Raw genomic sequence first — 15,300 nt, forward strand, 5'->3', positions numbered from 1 at the left:
AATACCTCTCTTCACGCACTTCAATTGGCATAATAGATTTTAGAGTATGCCAATTAAAGAGATTGAAGGCTTCTTTAAATATCCCATTTATCAAATAAAAATAAAGCTACAGTTTTAAATTAAATGATTTATGCAAATTTCAGGAAAAACAACAGCACGAAAAAAATAAACTTCATCCTAAATTAAAGTCTTCCTCTCTCTCTCGTGTTCCATATCTCCTTAAACTTTAATAAATAGTTATTATTGGGCAAAAGAGGAGATGAATATGTTATACATCTCCAATGTTTTCCTTTTTAAAAGATGGAAGGCGTATAGTCAAGAGAGAACCTCATTATTTACAACATTAATCAGGAGATTGCTCCATGGCCAGGGAACCTGTAGTAACCTACCATTCTTCTGTGTGTGTGTGTGTTTGTATGTGTGTGTGTGTGTGTGTGTGTGTGTGTGTGTGTGTTTGTGTGTGTTTCTTTAGGTCATACAGTTCATCACATAGTTCCAGTGTCACCACTTCTTGAAATTCCCTGCATTGGGGAAAGGATGGCTGTTCCCCTCATCCAACACAGAGAGGCAGGGTGTCCCCCCTTTCTGCAGCTGCAGCAGAGGGAGGGATGTTGGGGGGGGCTGGAGGGTGAAGGAGGGACAGATCTGCGGTGAGTAATTGCATGCTTTTTTGTGTTTCTGTCGAAATAACAAAGTTCTGGCTGGTAGATGCTGTGAGACATTTGATTAAAGCTTTGCCACCAAGAGTGAGAACCGGCTGATTACCGAGGAAATTATACACGATCAAAATGTTGTGCAACCCTCCAAATGGGAGGGGTGGAGAGAAAGGGAGAGAAACAGAATCCAGAAGAGCAGAAAGAAAACAGGACGTGTACACACACACAAACACACACACACACACACACACACACACACACACACACACACACACACACACACACACACACACACACACACACACACATATTGAGGTCCAACGGCAATCTCACAGGACAATGGGCCATAAATAGCAGCTTTGTATGTAATTAAACATCTACGCTAAAAAATGGGCTCATTTCACACACATGCAATTGTCGCCTTCCGGTGTTTGCCTGCGTATCCCCGAGCAACCGTATCCCACTTTATTATATAATTTCCTCCTCTGCTTACCTATAGATCTTTGTTTGTTTGTCAACTGATTACTTTGTTAAATATTAATTACTTTGGGGTTATTGTGTGAAATGGGATCCAACACACATTCTGCACAGTTGAAATGTTAACAGTGCAGAATGCCGTGTAATAAAATGTTATTACACGGCAAAGGTTGCCTTTGTCCAAAGCCAGTATTTGATAAAAGACACACTAGCATTATAAAATTTAAAAAATCAACTTGAAAAAGTCACAGTACGCAAATAACGACAAAATACATAACCCTCATTATTTCTGATGTGTAGCCCAGCGACTAAAATATCCTAGCATTTAAATATGATGTTTGATTTCACTGTTTGTAGTTGGCCTCTCTGAATCGCTGAAGATATCCCTTTGTGAATTCTACCCTCTTGACTTTGACCAAGGTCTGCACTTAATATCACAGAAAATGAAGATGTTTGATGAGTGCATGGGCAGCTGCCTCCTTGGACCTCTGTGATTGCAGAGTGCGGTGCATTTGGTGCTAATGGGTTTACTTTGTACTAAGCAGATGTTCCTCTCCCTTCTCTTTTTAATGATCGCACGGAAAAGGTTATTTTTGGATAGCATCCTCCTCTCTGATGCTGAGCACCTCGGCTGGGGATGGAGGAAGAGAGAGAGGGAGAGTGGAGGGAGTGAGGCGGTGTGGGGACGAATGGACAGCAAGTAATTATGCCTCGGAAATGTTCTTTGATAATTACTACACATCCACCAAGGCCTCTTCTTTCCTACCTATTCTCTTGCCATATATTTCTAGTGCTGTAAAGCTACCCACTTCCTCACATAGCCCATTAAATGATCCACTCCTCTGCAGGCCCGAATTCCTGTTAGCTCAATCATCTTCTGGAATTTACTCACCCTCAGGTTCAACTTTAATATCACACTTCAACTGCCTTTTCATCTCTAGCAATACAAATCCTGCGGGCGTTGAACAAGAGAGGACTGAAATTGTTTCTTTGAGCCAATAATTCAATTTCTTTTTGATTGAGCTGGTCTGACCTTTTCAACAGAGTTTAAAACATAAGATCATACTGACTGCGGGACATCGTCTGTTTATTGGGCTTTGACTTCATTGTAGGCTTTCGTACAATGAAATACATGTGCTCCACTGTCTGGCTCCACAGTACTTTGAGCGTTTCATGCATTTAAAAAGATGAACTGTGAAGTGTAATGTTATATTAAGCATGGTATGTTACGAATTATTGCCCAGTTAAAGATAACCACCGTGTCCATTTTACCAGGGAAACAATAGCGCTTCAGCAATCTCTGCGGCACATATCCGCGGGTTCTACATTTATGAGTGGAGGAAAGTGATAACAAGTCAAGGAGAGTAAATTAAATAATTAAGCGAACAAGGGGGAAAATTGGATTTAATAACGCACAAACATACCTGTCAAGTAGCAGAGGGGCGAGTCTTGGACCGGGTGGTCAGAGGGGCATTCAGTGGTCAGACAGCCAAATGAGGCTTTGCAATGAACAGGAAGTCACCTTGAGCTTTCCAAAAGTTTATCACAAACAACTTCCTCTCTATGAATTACGACTGTATTCATGAGCATCTGGCTGGGCCTGACCTGCATGGAGCAACGCTGCATTCTAAACACTTTGCCAGCAGTAATCTGTTACCGTTGTTTATTATCATTGTGAGCGTTTTGCTCCGAAAACTTTGTGGTTGTGTGCGTGCGCGCATACACGATTAACAGGATAATATTGGTATATATTGTGTGAGGGATTAAAAGTATTTATATCTCGCAACCAATATAATTGTAACTATAATAATTAATAATAATTGTTGGGTAGCCTTGAAATGTTATTCATAAACCGAATCTGAAATGATCCACGCAAATACTATTTCCATTGAATATATGACTCCTTTATGACATTCATTGTGCACGGCTGTCTGTGTGTGTTCACACGTATGATGTAGATGGTGTACGACAGGAGTCTGTGGTCACAGATGGGAGTGGGAGTCATTTATACCGTAATGCTGCATATGTCAAGGGGTTCAGAATGAGACAGGAGGCAATCTTTGACGCATGGGTCCCAGTTTCTGTCAACCACACCAAATGTTTAAACACAAAGGGCAGGGCCCCCCCAGATGTCAGCATAGAGCTCCCCAGTGAGGGCCGGAGGTCTCTGATGGAGATTTGAGTGTGTCCCCGCACCTGATGAAGGCCACCAAACGCAAGTGCTTCCAGCGAGACGCCACATTCCTTGCCCTGAGGTTAACCCAATTTCCGCACTGGGTGGTGCCTTAATGTGGTTGTGTGTTCCAAAGTTTGGTAGAATGGATCCCAAACCTAGATTCAATTCTGGGGCTGTACATCCAGTCACCGAGGTGATGCCCAAACACCTGGAATTTGTTATATCCTTTACAAAGCTGTTTCGTAGAGAGTGGTGACTGTAAAAGACACATTTGAATATCTTTCATAGGTTGCACATGCCCTCTATTCTTGAATATCAAGCTTTCAGCCCCAGGGCTCAATTAGTTGGAATATGTTTGGATTAGTAAAGAGTAAATAGTAAATACTGAAGCTAATCTACGATAAACCCTGCACAACAGGGTGCTCTGTGTGGACCGATGGATGGACAATGATGCGGACGGACAACATTGTGCAGCTACGGCACAGTTACATCCCTCCCTCCCCTCCTCTCCCCCTCCCCGCCCCTTCCTAATTATAACAGCAGTGACAGGGGTTGTTGCCGTTAATTGAAGAAGTGACATTTCTGAAGACCAGAGCCCCGTCCACATAGCTGGAGGCCTAGTGAGTCATGCATTGCTATCGTGACTCAGAGTGCACCTGCGCCAGAGGTTCTGGTGTCAGGCAGGCCACTTGAGGGGGTGGGGCGGGGCATGGAACGGGAGAAACCAAGGTGAGAGAGGACGTATGCACACACCAAGGTCTTATTCAACAAGAGCTTCCACTGTCAAGTCAGACCTTGCTGCGTGTATTGTGGTGTTGTTGCAGTGACCCAAACAGAACAAGCTGGACACAAACAACAACAAGCCAATAGTGAATGAGACCACCTGGCTACTGCTCTGGTAATAACACTGCAGATACCGCAGCACTGCAATGTTATTCTTGAACCCACCGCCTGTGCTGTTTTTCTACTCTCTAATGGGTAGCATCTTTTGAATGGCACCCTGTAACTTTCTCTTGATCAGAAAACACACAGCCGTTGTAATGTCATTCCCGAGTCCCACCACCTCCGCAATAAGATCCTGAGTGGCAGATGCAAATGAGGAGTGCAATACCACGGCGGAGTAGACCCCGCACTCTGCTTCCCAGCTCCCGGCATTACGGTAAGAGAGAGAATAACTTAATCACTTTTATTATTAATCGCCTTTTCTGTTGGAATTCATGAAATATCACAGCAAACAATCCCCTGGCATTTACTCAGTCTCAGGTTTATTGGGATTTGCACCGAGTGTTTGCCCAATGGAACCTCAATAAAGCCTCAAGTAATTGTTTTTTAATCACACGTTTTTCCACAAGTTTCATTATTGTCACTCACTTCATGGATAATTTAAAACATTGTTCTCTGAGGCCCAGATGACCTGGTGTTTTTATTTATTCATTGAACCACAAAAGCTGTCAGTAGACAGACATACAGACACACTATTCTCTCATCAAGGCTATCATAGCTAGCTGTAGTCTTACTATATTTTCCTGTATACTTTCTGGGGTGTCAAAGCGATATTAAATAGTAAGCATGCTATTACGAAGTCCAACCTTTCCATGTTCCACATCAGCTCTATTAACATTAAAAGTCCAGGACTGGGCTGAGAAAATCTAATTAAGTCTACGTTGTAGAATAAGTCAAACATCTACTGTAGACCGCAGCTGTAGGCTACAATACTACATTGACATTTATACTGTACACATCCCAGACCTCCCAGTATAGCAGCAGTCATATTGGATTGATGGCTGTGATTGTTTCAATTTGTGCATTGCTGCAAGCCAGAACACATAATGTTTATGATCAAACCTGGTTAATTCTTAATCTAGTACATTGAAGATGTTTGAATTGAATTGTCAAGCTCTTTGAACACATTCAGAAGTAGCCCAGTATGTCTATTTCATTATGACATTATTCGAGAAACATAATAAAGGTTTGTTGTTTCAAATCTCTATCTCCATCTCTGAAATAATACACCAAGAGAAAAATTATCTCATCTCGTTATCTAATTTGGGATCACAGGGTTTTTTAAAGAGGCTCCGTTCTTTTATGTGGTAATGCCTACCTCTCGCTATTGACTGTTGCATACATATTCACAATTTCTGCAAGCCATTATGTTTTACTTAAGTACACTTGACTGCTGGTTGCAGCATAAAGCTGAGGATGCTGCTTTCCGAGGATTTCACTTGTGTACATCCCCTAGAGGTCAATAGCAAAATAACTGGAAGATTCCCATCTTGAGCACACAGTGAAAGCACAGCTACGGTTTAAGGCTATTCAGTCCCTCTGAGGCAGCATTTCACACCACTTTGAAACATGATTTTTTTTTGCTGCATAGTCTGAAATGAAAGCAGACTTAATGATCTGGAAGTTGGAGCGCGCTCCAGAAGAGCTGCGGTGTGTTATTGTTGTGTGCGCAGTGACTGTTGCTCGAGTAGCTCATGTCAGCTCATCGCAGTGAAATAAATCCCTTCTATTAAACCACCGCGCATGCACCAAACTGGGCCAAACTAAAGTATCTGCTAGTCGGCTTCAGACACGGCCTGAGAAAGTCACTTGAAGGCAAATAAGTAGTCAATGAAATAATGATACCTGATTGTATACAAAACCCAAACCATGTGTTTGTCCTCACTCAGACATAAGTATAAGACGCAGCTCCCGCTCGGCAATTTTAAGCATTTTTGTAGGAGAACATAGGTGCAGGGATCTTTGATCTTACCCACTGCAATATTTTCTCTACCGTCTGCACTGAATGTGATAAATCACATTCAACTAATCAATGACCTCTTACACACCAAACAAAATCCGCAAAAACTCGCCAAAGAATGAACTACTTAAACCTTCGCGGCTCACTTTCTTTTTCACCCCTAACATTTTTACCAACCCTCCACGTTCACACATTTGTTTAAATATGTAATCCTGCCTGGCGCCACGCGCCTTGGGGTGGTTCCTCATGTCGAGGGTGATGTGATCAAGATGAAAGGCTAAAGAGAATGTGAATAGAGAGGAGAGGAGCGTGATCAACACTGACTCGGATTAAAGTAGTGAGGTGGTTAAATCACCACGTCTCCTGGGTCATTAATAAAAGAAGAAACGCACTGTTAGGGCTTTTTTTCTGAGGCTGCTACAGCGAGCGTCACTGTGTGGATATCAAAGGGATTAGTAGCGTTGCACAGTGAATCACCTGCCTCTATCTCTCAAACCCCCACTGTATACATACTGACATGCACGCACGCACGCACGCAAGCACACACACACACATGCACACACATGCACAGATAGCCTAGTAAGGCTTGTCACCGGAGGGAATTTGCGTGGTGCAAATTAGGTTAATTCCCGTCCTCCAAGAAACTCTTTTGCCTATCTCCCTTTATAACGTGTGTGTGTGTGTGTGTGCACGTGTTTGTGAGAGATCTTATCAAGTAATTTAAACTCGCAGTATATCATGTTCTCATCAACACGGCAGGGAAGAACGTGATAAATTATTTTCCCATTTGCAGAACAACTGACTACTTACTGAGACAAAGACAAAACGCCACCACCAGGAACATCAATAGATGTCTATAGTGCGCCCGTATGCTCGTATAGAATAATGATTGTATGCGGTTTGCCTGGTCTTCGTGGTTGGGTTATCAGTAAAGGAGTTCCTAAGGTCGCCAGGAAGAAGGAGAGGGGATGATATTCAGAAGCCGTTTGCCCTCTTATCATGTAGGGACGAGAGAACCATGTCATTGTTTGTTAAAATAACTTAAAATCAACGAGCATAGATTTCTTTTATCACTGCGTGTAGCTTATTGGCATTTTTATAAAATAAATATCTGTTACCCAACAGCTGTTTCCGTTGATAAAGGATTGATTTATCTCTCTGTGTTCAGTAGGAAAGTAACAAGAGCTAAATGCTCGAAAGCGCATTCAGCACGCATCACCGCTGTGGATCTACATACTAATTCCAAAGAGAACAAACAGATCTAGTGTCTCCCTGCAACCTTCAGAGTATTGTTTAAACACTAAGTTTTGATTGTGCGTACGCATTCAGAAAATGTACTGATAATCTGCTTCTGGATATGTCTAATGTAGCAGAGTGCAGAACATGTAAACATGATGTTTATTAAATTAATAAATAATGACATTACACCGGATGGATTTTGCTCTTCAATTCCAGATTAAAAGGAATGTATTGTAGTAATTAAACAATATCTTAAAATAGTCTAGAACACTGCAAATCCTTTTTGTTCAGTAAATGTCCTTCAATGCCCCCATCTTTACAAGCTAGCCCTGTCATACATGAGATAGCAACTATGATGCTACATGTTGTTGTTTAAAGATTTACTCATAACTGTTGGTTTCTCAAGACCTGAGACAGCACTACAGGAGAGGTAGGAATACATAAACTTTGATGCAGCACCCAGTTTTTGCAATGCAAATGATGAAAACCAAATTGCGTCATTAAGACGAACTGTCACAATCTTTTTATTTTAGATTCAGACACTTACCTTCAAGGAAGCTATGTTATGTTGTATGTATGTTATGTATATATATATATATATATATGATGTATTTTCTGGCTAAAATAGTCTGGCTTTGAAGAATAGCCTATTGACTAGAGGTGTCTTGTCGTTCAGAAGTTCATCTAGAGTAACACCAGCAGATGGAGCTAAGACCCTCGCAATGTGCCACACTCCACCCTGCAGTGGGCTACATGTAAAGCAATTTGTTCTTGTGTGTTGGCTTGCATGTATGTTGCCTGTATACATGTTCAGAGACCCGAAGGGAGTGTTTCAGTGAGCCCATTTTTCACCGGGTAGTCAGACATTTGCACATTTAATGTCTCTCTCTCTCTCTCCCTCTCTCTCTCTCTCTCTCTCTCCCTCTCCCCCCCCCCTCTGTGTATGTGTGTGTGTAGACTGTGTGAATAATCATACACACTGTTTCAGTGATTTGGGTGGAGGTAGAGGAGAGCACTTTTCCCTTTCAGATGTTCCCTTTCGTCTGAGGTCAGCGGAGGACGGGGCCCCTGTTCTAGGAGATAGGGCCTCCTCACAGGCCCCTGTGGGGTGTGAAGTGTGGCAGGGGGTTTGGGTACTTTCACTTAGTCGGATCAGAGTTGTCTCCAGACTTCAGAGGCAGACTGCAAACTGTGTTGCAATGACATCGCCTCCTATCTCCCTCTCTCAGACTATACCTTAGTGTCCCGCCGTCCCTCTCTCCCCTCTCTCTCTGTCCCGCTTGGGCTGTCCTATCAGGCCCCCAGGCTCCCAGGAGCATCTGTGCCCCCACTTTACCTCCCATATGCCTCGTGCCTCAAAGCCTCGCCCACAAGGCTGGGGCCAATCTCTTATTCATCAGAGATACATGAATTAACAATCGCTCATTTTCCGTTGCACCAACAAGCTGATGGTTGATTTCACCCATGACCCGCTTCAGGTTCACATGCAGCGCGCTTGCTTGCACATCACGCAAACACGCAGATGGCAGCGTGGTGTGGTGGGAGGCCCGACATGTCACCACACATCGAAGCAAAGGTTTTCAACAGACAATACAATGGAGAGTTTTGGTTACACACACACACACACACACACACACACACACACACACACACACACACACACACACACACACACACACACACACACACACACACACACACAAGGGCCAGAGTTTTCTTTTATGGTTGCACTTCAGATCCAGACACTGGCTTTTAAAACACTGTTAGCTGCCATATTAAAGGGAATCAAGAGTGGTGTTAAAGGTGCTGTAGGCAAGATCCAAGAGTTGTAAAGGGAGATGGAGTGAGAGCAGATAATAGCAGAAGAGAGACACATTTAGAAACTGAAGCACCAAAACAAAGTCCCCTCCTCCCCTGCTACTCCCCCAGTGTTGCATTTCACATACCTGTGATCCACAGGCAACATGGATTTCCCGAACCAATCAGGGAAGAGATGCCCTGAATGGTCAGAAATCTACCGGGAGCAGCCTCAAGTGTCGATTGCCTCATACCCCATGATGATCCCATGATCTTCAGCAGGCCGGCTCAGCACGTGACTGTAGTCGGGATTCAGGAAGAAGTCCTGTTTGAAGGGACTATTTGGTTTCGTCCGCGGCTGCTCTCCAGCAGGTTACAAGGTTATCAGGACATCGGCTGACACCAACAGCCCCCAACTGCCAACACCGCTGCTCCTCTCTGAGATAACTTCTGGAGGGCTTTCTTTTTTATCAACATCACGGGTGGACCCAACCCCCACAGGAGGAGGAACGAGATGTGTGCGTCCCCAGAGGTGCCCTTCATGGGATGGGAGCCGTGGGAAATGTGTTGGCTGCAATAGGATGTGAATGCTGATTGGTTGATTGGCCTCCTTTGTGTAACGGGGAGATTCTGCTGACGCACGTAATATGGTGACATAAGAGACAGTAGAGATCCGCTGGCTGTGGACGGTGCAGAATATCCCTTCCTATACCGTTCAGCACGTGCACGTTTGTGTGGGATGATAAATGCCTTGCAGTGCTGTGCAAATCTGCACGAATGCGTGCATGTGGGTTTGTGTTGTGTAGTATGTGTGCGTTCAGAAATGGTGGCTAACAGCTAGTGCTTTTTTCTTCAATGCCTCTCCACGGGAGCAACTCCCGATGCATAATGTTTACCAGTGAATTATATATATAAGAAATATTAAATGAGTGTCTCTCCGTATCGCAGTCAGAACGGGCCTGTTTTCAAGCATGTGGTTCAAAGCAATAGCTTAAGAGGCAGCTGAGAGCTTTGAATCATCGCCGTCGCCCTTCTCTGAAGAGGCAGATGGGGATGCTATAGCGAGGAAGAGACACTGGTCCCGAAATCACTGTCTTTACGTTTCGCCATGCGTCAGGGCTGTGTTTACCCTGTGGGAAATTGAATTGCTCTGCAGCAGCCTTGAGTGAGCTGCTTCCTTGATGTGAATTCTCAAGTCTTCAGAGAGCCCCCTCTCCACCCCAATCTATGGTGCGTACACATCCACTCCCGCCAGGAAACCCCTTCGCCTTCCCACCTCTTCAAACACACACCCACACACACATACACTCACACACCTCCACCCTGGCATTGCAAAATGCAGGGATGCGGCACCCAGAGCTACATTAGCATGGCAAACTCGGTGTGACAGACGTTTTGCAACAGCGTTTGTAAGCAACGGTGGGAATATGCTCAGAGTTTGGGCTGCTCTGGGGGGAACACAGCGCCCTCCAAAGTGTGTTATCGTGTAGCCCCGGGTGGAGCTGGAGGGGCCGAGGGAGGAGGGCTGTTCCAGGGGAAAGGGAACAGTTGTTTGGGGATATGGGCCTAGAGAGACCGTAGGACCGGCTTCTACACAGTTCAAAGTTGCAGAATGAGAGTTGGAAGAGAGAGAGGTGCAAGGGGAAGGGGGGAGCGTGGTGAGCTTACACAGCCTGGATAGGGGAGTTGGGATGTGGGACGGAGCGCTGCTGCGATGGGGCCCTGGCTGGTTGACAGGCGATCCACACACTGGTTTGAGTGAGAGGGGAGGCGACAGCAATACACTTATTGGGAGAGAAAGAGGGAAGGCTGCAATCAGGTGCCTCCCGTCCGTTGAGATAGAGTGAAGAGAAACATTGAATAAATGGATAAACGCCCTTCCTGAAGCACACATCTCAGAAACCCTTTGGGTGCATGGAGCATATAATGATCATTATAAGCATTACCATTCTTCCTCCTGCTCTATCAATAATAACTGTTTCTGGCTGCTTTGAGTTTCAAGCTGTGCAAAAAAATAAGATAAAAGCAGGAGTTTTCAATACAATTATAATAATTATGTTAGTAGTTCAGTTATGAATGTTGACATACAGATTTTGAGATGTCTTGTTACTGTAATAGTTAGGTGGTTTACTGGTGGAAGATCAGGTGGTTTACTGGTGGAATGTGCATTCTCTCCTTTCAGAGCTCTTGCCGGCAATTATGTCCCGTCTCTTAAAAAATGCCTCGTAGGAAGTCAGCCTTCCACAGATGGGAGACGAGGGGGAGCAGTGAACCTGTTAAACCGTCCAATCAATTCCTGCAAATCGGTTTTAATTTCTGAAGCTATTTATTAATACATACAGAGTAGATACAAGCGCGCTACAGCTGTGGCACCCCCTCCATCTTCAAGGCAACGAGCCAGCAGGCAGATGGTCACATGGGGCAACGTCACACTAGTGAGTCTTCACTGTAATTGCGTCAACACTCTTTAAAGTTATCCCCGTCCTAAAAGAAAAAGAGTACGACAGCCCGTTCCCGAACCGTCCAGGGTTTTAAGCGGCGTTTACAAGTCAACGTCACAGAGGAAAAATAACTGAGTGTAAAACATTATACAAACATACGCTAACAGATGGTGTAACAAATGACTACAGTGTTGCCTGCGAGGAAAATAATGGCTGAACAAGTATTGAGTGTGGTAAAAAGACAACCCGCTTGCGCCTGCGAGGCTAATACACTCCCTTTAAGAGGCAGCGTGCCCGCTCAATCCATTTACAACCGGGTGCTCCCCTCCACCCCATGCCGCGTTGTCCCGGGCTGAGAGTTAAAAAAAAACAACAGCCGTCTCAATGGCGGGGACACAATGAACTTCCTGGTGCACCGACGGGCTGTTTATTAGCCGCCCGCTGGCGTGGGTGAGGAGACGACGGGTGTACGTGCACCCGGGAGCCAGGCTACCTGCAGGGAAGGGAAAGACTGGGTCTCTGGGCAGTTAAATCAGCCTCCAAACACAAATAATAGGTTAATGTTGATTCATTTGAGACTCTTCAATCTCTTCAAACCCAATGTCTGGGTGGGCGGAGACTCAAACAAAGTGTTAGATGATTATTAATTTCATCCAAGTTGGTTAAACACAAAGAACAAGTCGAGTCCATCTTCTTGTGTTTTCTCTCTGGCTTATTTATGTGTTTGCAATGGAGTTATCGGGGTTTATAAAAGTAGTTCCTGTTTCACTTAGTCATGTCAGATCACAACGTCTTTGTCATGGGTCTATTGAGTTTCATGCTCACACATACTAGCTGGCAGGGTTGTGTATTTGCCATCACTGCCTCCACTCTGTCTGTACGCCCCAGCGTATCCACCTGTTGGATCTGCTTCGCCTTGTTCCAGACAAGCATTAGGGAATAGCTTAGAGATAAGGCCCTGCTTTTGTGACGTAATCTGTCCTGCCAAATGTTTTTACTGACTGTCGGGATATGAAAATATCCAAAGCTAACATATACCAGGTGCACATATGGATGTGAAACATCAGGTTTGGACAAACCCATCATATATATATACGACTTCAAAGAGGGATTTTACTTATTCATACATTTTCTACCCAACTGAGATTTTTAATGAAGCCTTTTCTGAAGGGAGCGAGTGGCAAGACTCTCTTTATTACACACAGCCACTAAGGGGCCCCTACGGACCAACATAACAAAGTGTGTCATTAAAAATTAAGTTTGGGTGGAAGAATACTAGCCACAGAGGCAGGGGTAGAGGGTGGTGTGTGTGTGTGTGTGTGTGTGTGTGTGTGTGTGTGTGTGTGTGTGTGTGTGTGTGTGTAAATCAGTGAGCAGCCAAGCTACAGTTGAGCTTGAAAAACCATACATTTATATCTGTTCTGTCTCTATATCTGGCCAGCGTAATCCCACATGATCTTTCTCTCTCTCTGTCTGTCTCTGTCTCTCTCTCCCTGTCTCTGTTCATGTCTCTGTCCCTGTCTCTGTATCTCCTAGCCATGAGCAGTCCTAGTCACACAAAGGCCTCTCATACTTTGGTCTAGTCAAGGTTATGCAGCAGTGGACTTGTGTTGTCATGAGTTTTCTTTTGTCAGTGACACAACTGCACCAAGGATCCACACAAACCACTCAAACGTGTCATTTGAAACCAACAATAACAGCAAATTGGCCTTGCGCATGCCAGAGGAAACCATCCTTAGTGTTATTCCACATCTCCATAGAAAGAACCAAAACAAATGGAATTATTCTCTTCATCACAAAGAGCCTCGCTCATCAAATATAATAGGGGACAGGGGACAGAGGAAATGGTGTGCCAGAGTTTCCACATTTAGTTGCTCCCATTCTTCTGAACCTCCACTGTGCATTTGAGGAACCGATTTTTTGGGAGAGCTCCTCACTTCCCCTCAAGTCTCCTCCCTTTTTGATACACTTCCCGTTCACGCCTTCCTCCCAAAGCCTGGGTCTTTCATGTGTTCCCCTTTAAGACAGCCCCTTTCAACTGCAGGTGTCCAGCCCGAGGCGCTAACACGGCCTCCTGCAGTTCATTCACTGCAGGTACATGACTGCCAACACGCACTGATCTGAGACCAGCCCCTGCTCCTTTTCCTTCCTTCCTCCCGCTGCCAAGTCTTCTCCCATTCCTATTGAAGACAGGCTGGCTGAGTGCAGATCAGTTCTGTAATCATATGTTTTTTAGTGCTCTCACTATTGGCTGTGGGGAATGTTCTATTTTAGGGAGGCTGTGTTATCTGGGGAGGAAACAGTGAATGCCTCACAGCCTTAGTTTGGATATCAGGACTTTGTTTGGCTGCCCAATGTCTTCTATCAGGCTTATGTTTTATTTAAACATTTGTATTCGTATTCGTAGGTCAGCTGTTCCTCAGGCTACCACCAGGGGACACAATCATTGATGAGTTTAGCCAACATTTCTCAGTGGGTTTCTTAAAGGCTGCTGGCCAGGCTATAGCAGGCAGGAATCCATCTTTTCCCTCACCAATCATAGTCAGTTGTGGCCTCTCCTTCTGTCACTCGGTCACACACCAGACAGACCATGAATGCCTGCGATGAACTCCAAAAAAAAAGCGCAGTTCCATTTTGGTTGGAGGCCATGTAGAGGTAAAGGATGATGGTGTACGCTCTCTCTCTCTCTCTCTCTCTCTCTCTCTCTCTCTCTCTCTCTCTCTCTCTCTCTCTCTCTCTCTCTCTCTCTCTCTGACACTCTTTCTCTCTCTCTCTGACACTCTTTCTCTCTCTCTCTGACACTCTTTCTCTCTCTCTCTCTCTCTCTGTCTTTCTCTTGCTCTCTGCTGTCGTCCTCTGTCTCACATCCTTCTTCCGTACAATGACCACGAAGAGGAGGGGTGAGGACACCCATCACCCTAATGGCTCCCTCTCCCATCATGATGAGGTAATAAAGATCCACTCTTTTCCCTTCAAATAAGCCAATCTGTGCGTCAGCCACATGAAGGAATGTCGCGCGGCACACGTGCAGTAGGAATAAGGGATGTGTTCCGGGCCACCGCATTTAGAAGAGACTCATTTAAAATGCTTACTGGTGGTACCATTACCCAATTTAGCATCACGGTATCCGATAGATTTTACACGCCAAGGAAACTTTGTCCATTGTCACGGCAAGCATTGTCGCAGCCAAGGGGGGTTTTCACGGACGATTACATGCATATTCATTAGCGGCGTATTAATTTGATATGTTTTTTTCTTCTTGAATACGCTCTGAGTAATCGAAGACATTTAGCAGCCGGAGTGCTATGTTGTGATTTGATTTATTTCACTCGCCGCTTGACACGTAAGCGTACTCTATATATTTACTCTATTTAATTGCAATGATTTGCGCAGGCCAAGCATTAAAAAAAAGGGGTCAGTAGTTTAACAACACTCTCACCTCTGACCCCTGACATTTGGATTGAATTATCTGACGAGAGTGCTGATTGATTTAACGTCGGGGTTCGTGAGGCAGAATCTTTGCTCTGAAATTCCTTCCTCTGAAGGCGCATTTGAATACCTTTCATCTTTCCATCAAGTCTTTATGGAAATGCTGCCTCACTAACACACCTGTGCATTCGATGTGAATGGGTGTTTTTCTGCGTGTTGCTTTGCAAACGTCGTATTGATCTTTGGTCTTTAGCAGGCAGAATCGGTGGCGGGTTGTCACAAATACTTTAGTGAAGGGGAGCGAAAGAGGCAATTTGGATCCTCATTAAATTTTCAAAAGTC

The sequence above is a fragment of the Pollachius pollachius genome (assembly GCF_949987615.1).
Source record: "Pollachius pollachius genome assembly, chromosome: 3".
NCBI classification, from domain to species: Eukaryota; Metazoa; Chordata; class Actinopteri; order Gadiformes; family Gadidae; genus Pollachius; species Pollachius pollachius.